Here is a 7505-nt window from a genome sequence, read left to right as displayed (position 1 = left end):
GTCTGATCCCCTGAGAAAGTTCGCCTTGACGGCCCCCTCATTCCTGAGCCTCCGTTGGAGTAATTCGCCATGGTCCCAACAGTAATAATAGGCACGGTCACCCTTTATTTATTTACTTATTTATTTCTGCCGCCTCGTGCGTTGCTCCCACCAGCCCCGCAGGAGCTGTGGACGATCCCCTTTGTTCAGATGGGGAAACTGACGCTCGGAGCCGGAACGAGCGGCCCAAGGGCGCCCGGCCGGGAACGGGCAGGGGCTGGACTCGAACCCGGGTGCTGGTGACCGCACAGCCCCCGCGCCCGCGTGGGGGCGTCAGGCTCCGGTGTCCAAGGCTTCTCGAGTCTTCTGAGGCCGTCCTCACGTTAAGCGTTATGCATCACGAGGCGCGCAGGAGAAACACGTCTCCGCGCCTGTGGCTGGGAAGCCTTTCCTGGCTGTGCCCGGATTTCGTTTTCTCATTCAGGTGGGCTGTGACCTTGGCGCTGGTCCGTGTCCGCCTGAATGGTTTCCTTGCAGCACCTGGGTACCCTTACTCCTTTCTTGTCTGCCAGGAGTAGATAGATCAGCCTGCATTCTCTAAGGGGGGCGGGGGGGGGATGTAATTGACAGATATTAGTTAGGTCATGGTCATGAAACGTCCTCAGTTTTCATCTCTCTCCGACCTGCATATAGTTAAGTTTTGTATTTCGATCGATTATGAAGGCAGTTTACAATGCTTTGAATGTCCCTGAATGACCTATATAATTAATTCACTGGTTAAGTTGGACACATTCAAAGCATTTGGGGTTATTTCTGTTAATTTTTAAAGGGGCGTTGTAAATAAACGGTGTGACTGACATCCTCCTTTTGAAATAACAGTCCTTTACATTAAGGGATAATTTTTATATCTTTAGAGTTGTTTGTAAAGAAAGTCTGTCTTCTGAAAGCTGATGGATTCCCTAAAGCTTTTAAAGTAAAAGGCACCCAGTCTATGAGCTACGTAGACTCAGGCGCTGTGGAAAAGAAGAGAAAGGACCCTTTGTTAAAAGACAATTTTAAAAAAAAATAGATTTAGGGATGTTCTGGGCAGCCCTCATCCACCCCACCCCACCCCCCTTTTCCTTGTGAACTTGGCTTCTCTGCATGGATTTTTGGCTGGCAACTGTGGTCATTTCACTAATGAACTTAAATTTTAAGTTCTTTGCTTCAAGACTGGTTCGTGAATATGTAACTTTACTAACAATTGTCACCCCGATAAACTTTCATTTAAAATAAATAAATAATAAATAAATAAACAAATAAATAAATAAATAAATGGCACTCCTTAAAAAACCCCACAAAACTGGTTGGTGAAAATGTTGCCACTCAAACATCTACTGTTAGTGTTCTTCAGAAAATCCAGGTACTTTAGCAGAAACCCTTCTTTTGTTAGATTAGTGCATTTATATTCCTTTTATAAATATATGGTGTTTCTCAAGCCCGCTGAATTCTAAGTCACCTGGGGTGACATCAGAACCATAAAAGGGAAGAACTGAGAATCCTTATTTTTTGGACAAGTGTCTCAGGTGATTTTATGATCAAGTAAGTATGGGCACCTGTACCAGGTGATCTCCTTACTGAGGTAAAGATGGCCAACACCCGTTTTTCATTTTTTTTAATTAAAGAATGTGAAATTCACCTGTTTCCATAGTTATATAACACCTTACACGTGCTGCTGGCTAGCGAGAGTGTCAGATTGGTCCTGCTTTTGCAGAAGTCGCTGCTTCCCTACTAGCAAGATTTCCATGAGGCTGAACAGAGACCCAGTTCATCAGACGACTGTGGAAGGGAGCAAAAGCAATAGGTATTCGGCTTTTCTATTTACCTTGTGGTTCGTTTTAGTGGGAAATGCTCTAACAGGGGCCTGTATTTCTGCAGTTTTGATAGTTGAGCAGTATGGTTATTTGCCTGGTCTGTTCAGAGCTAGGGTACCAGTGGTTATGGAAGAAATATGTTTATAATGTTGAGGATGAGCTGAAAACAGCTCAGTCATAAGTGGGAAGACCAGCTCTTCATACACAATGTGTCAGTGCGGTGTTCATATTGTACTGAAAAATTAATAACGACTAACTCACTGTAAACTCAAGTTTAAAGCAGGTTTTGTTTGATCAAGGAGAAGCTTGATTTTATTACAGGTCAGGACCATTTCTTCTCCTTTTTCACAAGTTCTTTGCTTATTGTTCTGGTTTTTTGGTAGTGAGGAGGGAAAGGAAGTGTGATCAGGAATATATGATTTGTAGCAATAAATAAGCAGTTCTCCTTTCTGACAACTGGTGTAGTAAACTGAAGGTCACGTCTATAAAGCAGAAATATATCAAGGTGTTTTCCATAAACGATTATGGAAACCCTCTGGCACACGGTACATACTCTGGACGTTTATAATCTTTAAAAAAAAATTTTTTTTCTCTTGCCTTGGCAATTGCTAGAAACTCATGAAATGGCATTTTCTTATGAGAAAGTCCTCAGCAGGAAACTTACCTAGTATTCATCCTCCAAGGTTCATACCACCTCTGAAAGTAATCTCTGATTTTGATTTCATAAGATGTAAGGTTCTGAAGGACTGTGAAGCCACTGTGTAAGGTCTGAACACAGCTTCTGAAGACGGGCACACAGACTTTGTTTTTCTGGAGGGAGTCCATGAAGGCACACAGGTCCCTGATCCCCTCACTCTGGTTAGCATGACTGATAAGTGTATTATGGTTCTCTTTGGGAGCACGTTTGCAGAGGAACTGCAGCTTATAATCGTCATACATCTTATTAAATAAAAGGATGCTAAACCCTTGGGTGTTACCAGGAAGGGAATACTATAATGTTTTTGTATCTTGATGATATCCTACTGCCTCTGCTCAGATCCACCTCAACCATTGTCATGCCCTACTCTTCAGCAAGGTGGATAGTAACGAGTAAAATGAAACCTATTAAAGAGTGTGACCCGCGAATGTGCACCAAGCATATTGCAAGGAGCTTTTGTTTTTTCAGAATTTTCTTTTTCCTTCCTTTTATAATAGCCTCATTGAGTTGTCAGTTTTGGCAATATATCCAGGCTTTCCTTTATGAAAAAGTTATTATTTTTTTTCTTTTGAAGTTTTTTTTTGTGGTTTTTTTTTTAGTGTAAAACGAATAAAAACGAGAGGCTTGTTTTGGTCTGTGACTCCACAAAACAGAGTTAAGATCACCAGGTTTTGTAGGCTCCAGGGTGTAGTGTCATCAATATAAGGAACACCTGTCTAACAATTAGAGCGATCCCAGGTTGGCCTGGCTCCTCTGATGGTGGAAAGTGCCCTCGACCCAGCAAAGAATGAGCTCCGGTGCAGGGGGGAGTCACAAATCAGAGACAAGTTGGATTACACCTCTGTGGCCCCACCCACCATTGCTGAAATTCTATGGTATTTTATATCTCATCCTTGAACAGTGCCAAGCTCATGTAAACCAATAACAAATTTTCTGTTGAATGTGACAGTCGAGTTCCGGATGCTTTAACAAATATTTACATTTAATTGTGATAATGCAGAAGAGTGCGAAAATAAATGCTTTGAGAAAATATGTCATACAGGATTATGATAACTCCAATGCCTCTATCTTGGTAATGACCACATTGAAACTATTCGGCAGTCATCTTGCTATCTGGCTGAATTTTAAAAGCACAAAACAAAGAATGTAGAAACTAAAATGGGCTCTTACAATAAAAATGTTTTAAAAAGCTGAGCCATCTCTTGGCTGGTATTACTGATTATATTATTATAATGCTAACTGATAGTCATCGGGCCCTGAAAAATGGAGATAAACTGTTTGACATCTTTTCTGATTGAGGGGTTGACATAACCTTAACCTTCAGCATCTTTTACTTTTGGAACACTCCCCTCTTAACATAACAATTCCAGATGAAACAGAATATTTATTCAAAACCACTCATTCCTTGCAGACTCTTGAAGTGTGCTGACCGCATTTTGGGAGGAGGGCTTCACAGTGGCTGAGCTGGGAGGCCAACTAGGGTTCATGTGTCAGGGCTGTCTCTCCCTTGCCCCTCCCTAGCTGAGGAGCTCTGGGTGAGTTAGTCCCCTACCTGTGTTTTCCCATCTCTAAAAAAGGAATAACAACACCCATCTTTCAGGGCTGCATGAGGCTTAGAGGCGGCACCAACAAGGGTGGTTTCAGGTGGTTTGATGCTTCTGTAGGCTGTCTTCTTTGTCCTGTAGCTAGATTCTCCTGGAGAAAGTAAGGACTCAGTCGAATTACTTTGGGAAGCTGTCTCAACTTTTCACACCAATAGAATCTGGGTTTACCAAGCAGTTTTCTAGTCATCAGAAAGGTTTGACCCAGTCTTTTCCTGGCATCCAGGGAGAAGTTAGCTTATGCTCCCTCAAGACTATGTTGTTTTAGGTATGAAAAAGTATTCAAGGTCCTTACCTTCTGCCCTCTCCATAATTTTACCTAACCTAAACCCTTACCTCCATTTATCCACCAGGAAATCCCACTCAGCAATCGCAGATTGGGGAAAGCTGTCTTGTCCCTGAGTTCTAGAATGGATTTAATCTGGCTCCTTTATGTATATGGGCAAACCTTGTTTTATTGTGCTTAGCTTTCTTGGGCTTCACTGATGCTGCATTTTTTTTACAAATTAAAGGCAACATTCTCTACCAGCAAAAAGATTATGGCTCGCTTTATGCAGGACATAATTGTTCCAGTCTCTGGATCTATGTTGTGGGCACAATTTATAATTCCACATCCAGTCTGTATATACATTATTTGAACAGTGACTATCACTCCATTCTGTATTCTGTTTTCCTTGTATGTCTTTTTCTTTTGGTTTTTATCAGGGATCCTGAATCAGGGGTCTGCAGGCCACACACAGACAGGCTTTGTTTGGCCCAAGGGCTAAGAAAGAAAGAAAGGAAAAGGAAAAAATAAAACTTGAATTAGAAGCCAGCGTTTTCAAATCCTTCAAGCTGGGATTTCCAGCTTTTCTTGAAAAATCTAAACAGTTGGCCACACTAGGTCCACAATGCCAGGCAGTAGCCATCAACTGGGAGTAAATGCTGCTGCCCTCTGTTAAAGGGATGGTCACAGGCTCTTCCATGTGCCACAGGCCATACCACTGCTTCTCACCCAACCTCAATGCCTAGGTCTGTACCATTTTTGTCTTTGAATATATTTTTCACTGGTCTTTGTTTTCTCTTATGATAGAATGAAGACAAAAGTAACATGTTTTTAATGCCCACGCTGCTATTGAAACCTCAGAAAGATTGTCAGCAGCTAATAAAAATAATAAGCTATGCTTTTGGACAACTTACTATGCTCAAGAGTGTGCTGAGTGCTTTGAACATCTTGCCCAGTTCTCCTTATAATGCTGCCAGACTGGTGTTAAACTGTACCCACAGGAGACATGAGGCAAGAACTGTGATTGGTTCCCTTTATCTGTTCTACCCGAGGGTGTTGGGATGGGGGAGAAGTGGAGTGTAGCACCCCTCCCTCCTACTTTTCTGCATCGAGTGGTTTTGGACGGGCAGAGCACTTGAAGCATCTCTTATGATGCGTGACTTGGAACAAGGCAGGTCCCACTGGCAAGGATGCAGCTACATCCCAGGGAATTGGTGCCTCCCAACACTGGCCTCAGAGAAGTCACACGTTTGGTTCATGGGGTAAGTTATAATGAAAAATGGAGTTGAACAAACTGGTTGTACAGACCACTTTATAAACTCTAAGTAGCTGCATCTAACATCTCAACCATCTCATCCATCAAAAGGAACATAAAGAGCTTGGGAAAATAAAATTGTTTCAATCAATAGTAAGGCTTCCTTCTTAGTAAAGTAGACCAAAAACAAACAAACGAACAAAAAAACCTCTCCATGTTTGGTATCCTTTGCTTTGTATACTTTCAAATAAGTATACTCTTGAATAATGTTTTGAAATTCACGGAGTTTTACATTGTGATGGGAGTGATAACCTTTTGTGTCATAAACTAAGACATGTGACAAGAAAACGTCTGGGATGTTCTAAGTTAAATGACAATGGCTGTAGAGTGAGAGACACGGGGTAGTTAGCGTGCTAATAGCTGTGGACCAACTCTGACAAAAGACTGCTCACATTCCTGTAAGTCTGTTGGAATTTAGGATTAACTTCCAGAAGGCTATTTCCTTGATTCCAAAAGAGAATAGCCAGGCACAGTGGAACCCCAGAAGCCTTCCCTGTCCTGACCCCAGGAGCCTCTCCTTATTTGCACATGAATTTTCTGACCTGCCACAGATAGCTCACAGGAGAGGGTGCGTCCTCTCAGCCGACTCTGTGCCTATTCCAGAGCTGGCCCCACCTCACCTTCTCCTACCCACTTTGTCTATGGCTAATGTAAATTCTTCCAGAATGGTTTACACCTTTCTCCCCCAACCCTTATCTGCGGTATAAAAACAAAGCTCTACACCTTCTGGACGACAGACGTTTTCCTCACCTAGCCCCGCTGCTGGTAGTTCAGACTCCATGCCTCAGGACCTGGTCTTTTCATGCCTAATATAGCCCTCTCCTGAAAAACACAACTTTCAGCTGTGGAAGTTAATTTTCATGTAACGCATGAAAAGGAGGGTTTGGTGATAATAAATAAATTCTTTGCATGCTTCAAGCCAGCACAGACTGATGGCGGGGAGGGCGGGGGCACGGGGTCCTCTTTTGTTCACGAAAAAGGCCTTTAACAGTTCTTTGCTCAACAAAGAATCCAAACTCAGGTTTTTCACTGCAAAGCAGCTTTATCCTGCAAACACCAAACAACCCTGAGTGGTTGTAAGACAGTTCACAGAAGTGTCTTTCAGTCTTATCACTGTTGCATGTTTACATCCTGTTCCCAAGTAACAAAAAGCGGTGTGTTTGTTTACTAAAGCCCCCTTCCCAGGTTCTGGGCTGGATTTTTTTTTTTTTTGGCATATCTCTTTCCATTTGTGTCTAAAGTTGAATGAATATAAAACAGTAGCACAAACTTGTTTCAATGTAGCATTCTCTGGACACTTTCAGCTTTGCAAGGTAACCATCCCAGCTGTTTGTTTTAGAAATGGTAATGTTGTATCATTGTAACAAATTATACTTAAAAATCATTCAGTGTGAAATTGCAGATTAATCCCATAGGGATGGGGTATTAACAATCATCCCAGCCCTTTGGAGCATACAGATGGTGAATCTGGGACTCACAATAGGAACAATCGCTGATTACATGCCTGGGTGTAACGGACAAAAAGACCTCCCCAACTTCGGCTGGGGAGTACAGTGGAGGTCCTAGCGCCTGGCTCGTTTGGGATATTTGGGTCCCTACAAATGCCTATATTTGATCGCCTGGCCTGTGTGAGATTCTGCGATGCCTTCTGTGTGCTTTGAAATGTACCAAGGGTATATATGCAGAAGTGTTCTCTGAGTGTACTTAGCTTTAACCCTTCCAAATTCCATGAGACTTTATGTCAAGAGCAACTTGCTCAGGGCAAGCAGCTGTTTACTGATCACTAGGAAGAAAG

This window comes from Hipposideros armiger, unplaced genomic scaffold (assembly GCF_001890085.2).
Source record: "Hipposideros armiger isolate ML-2016 unplaced genomic scaffold, ASM189008v1 scaffold_129, whole genome shotgun sequence".
Lineage (NCBI taxonomy): Eukaryota > Metazoa > Chordata > Mammalia > Chiroptera > Hipposideridae > Hipposideros > Hipposideros armiger.
This window is presented reverse-complemented; position numbering follows the sequence as displayed.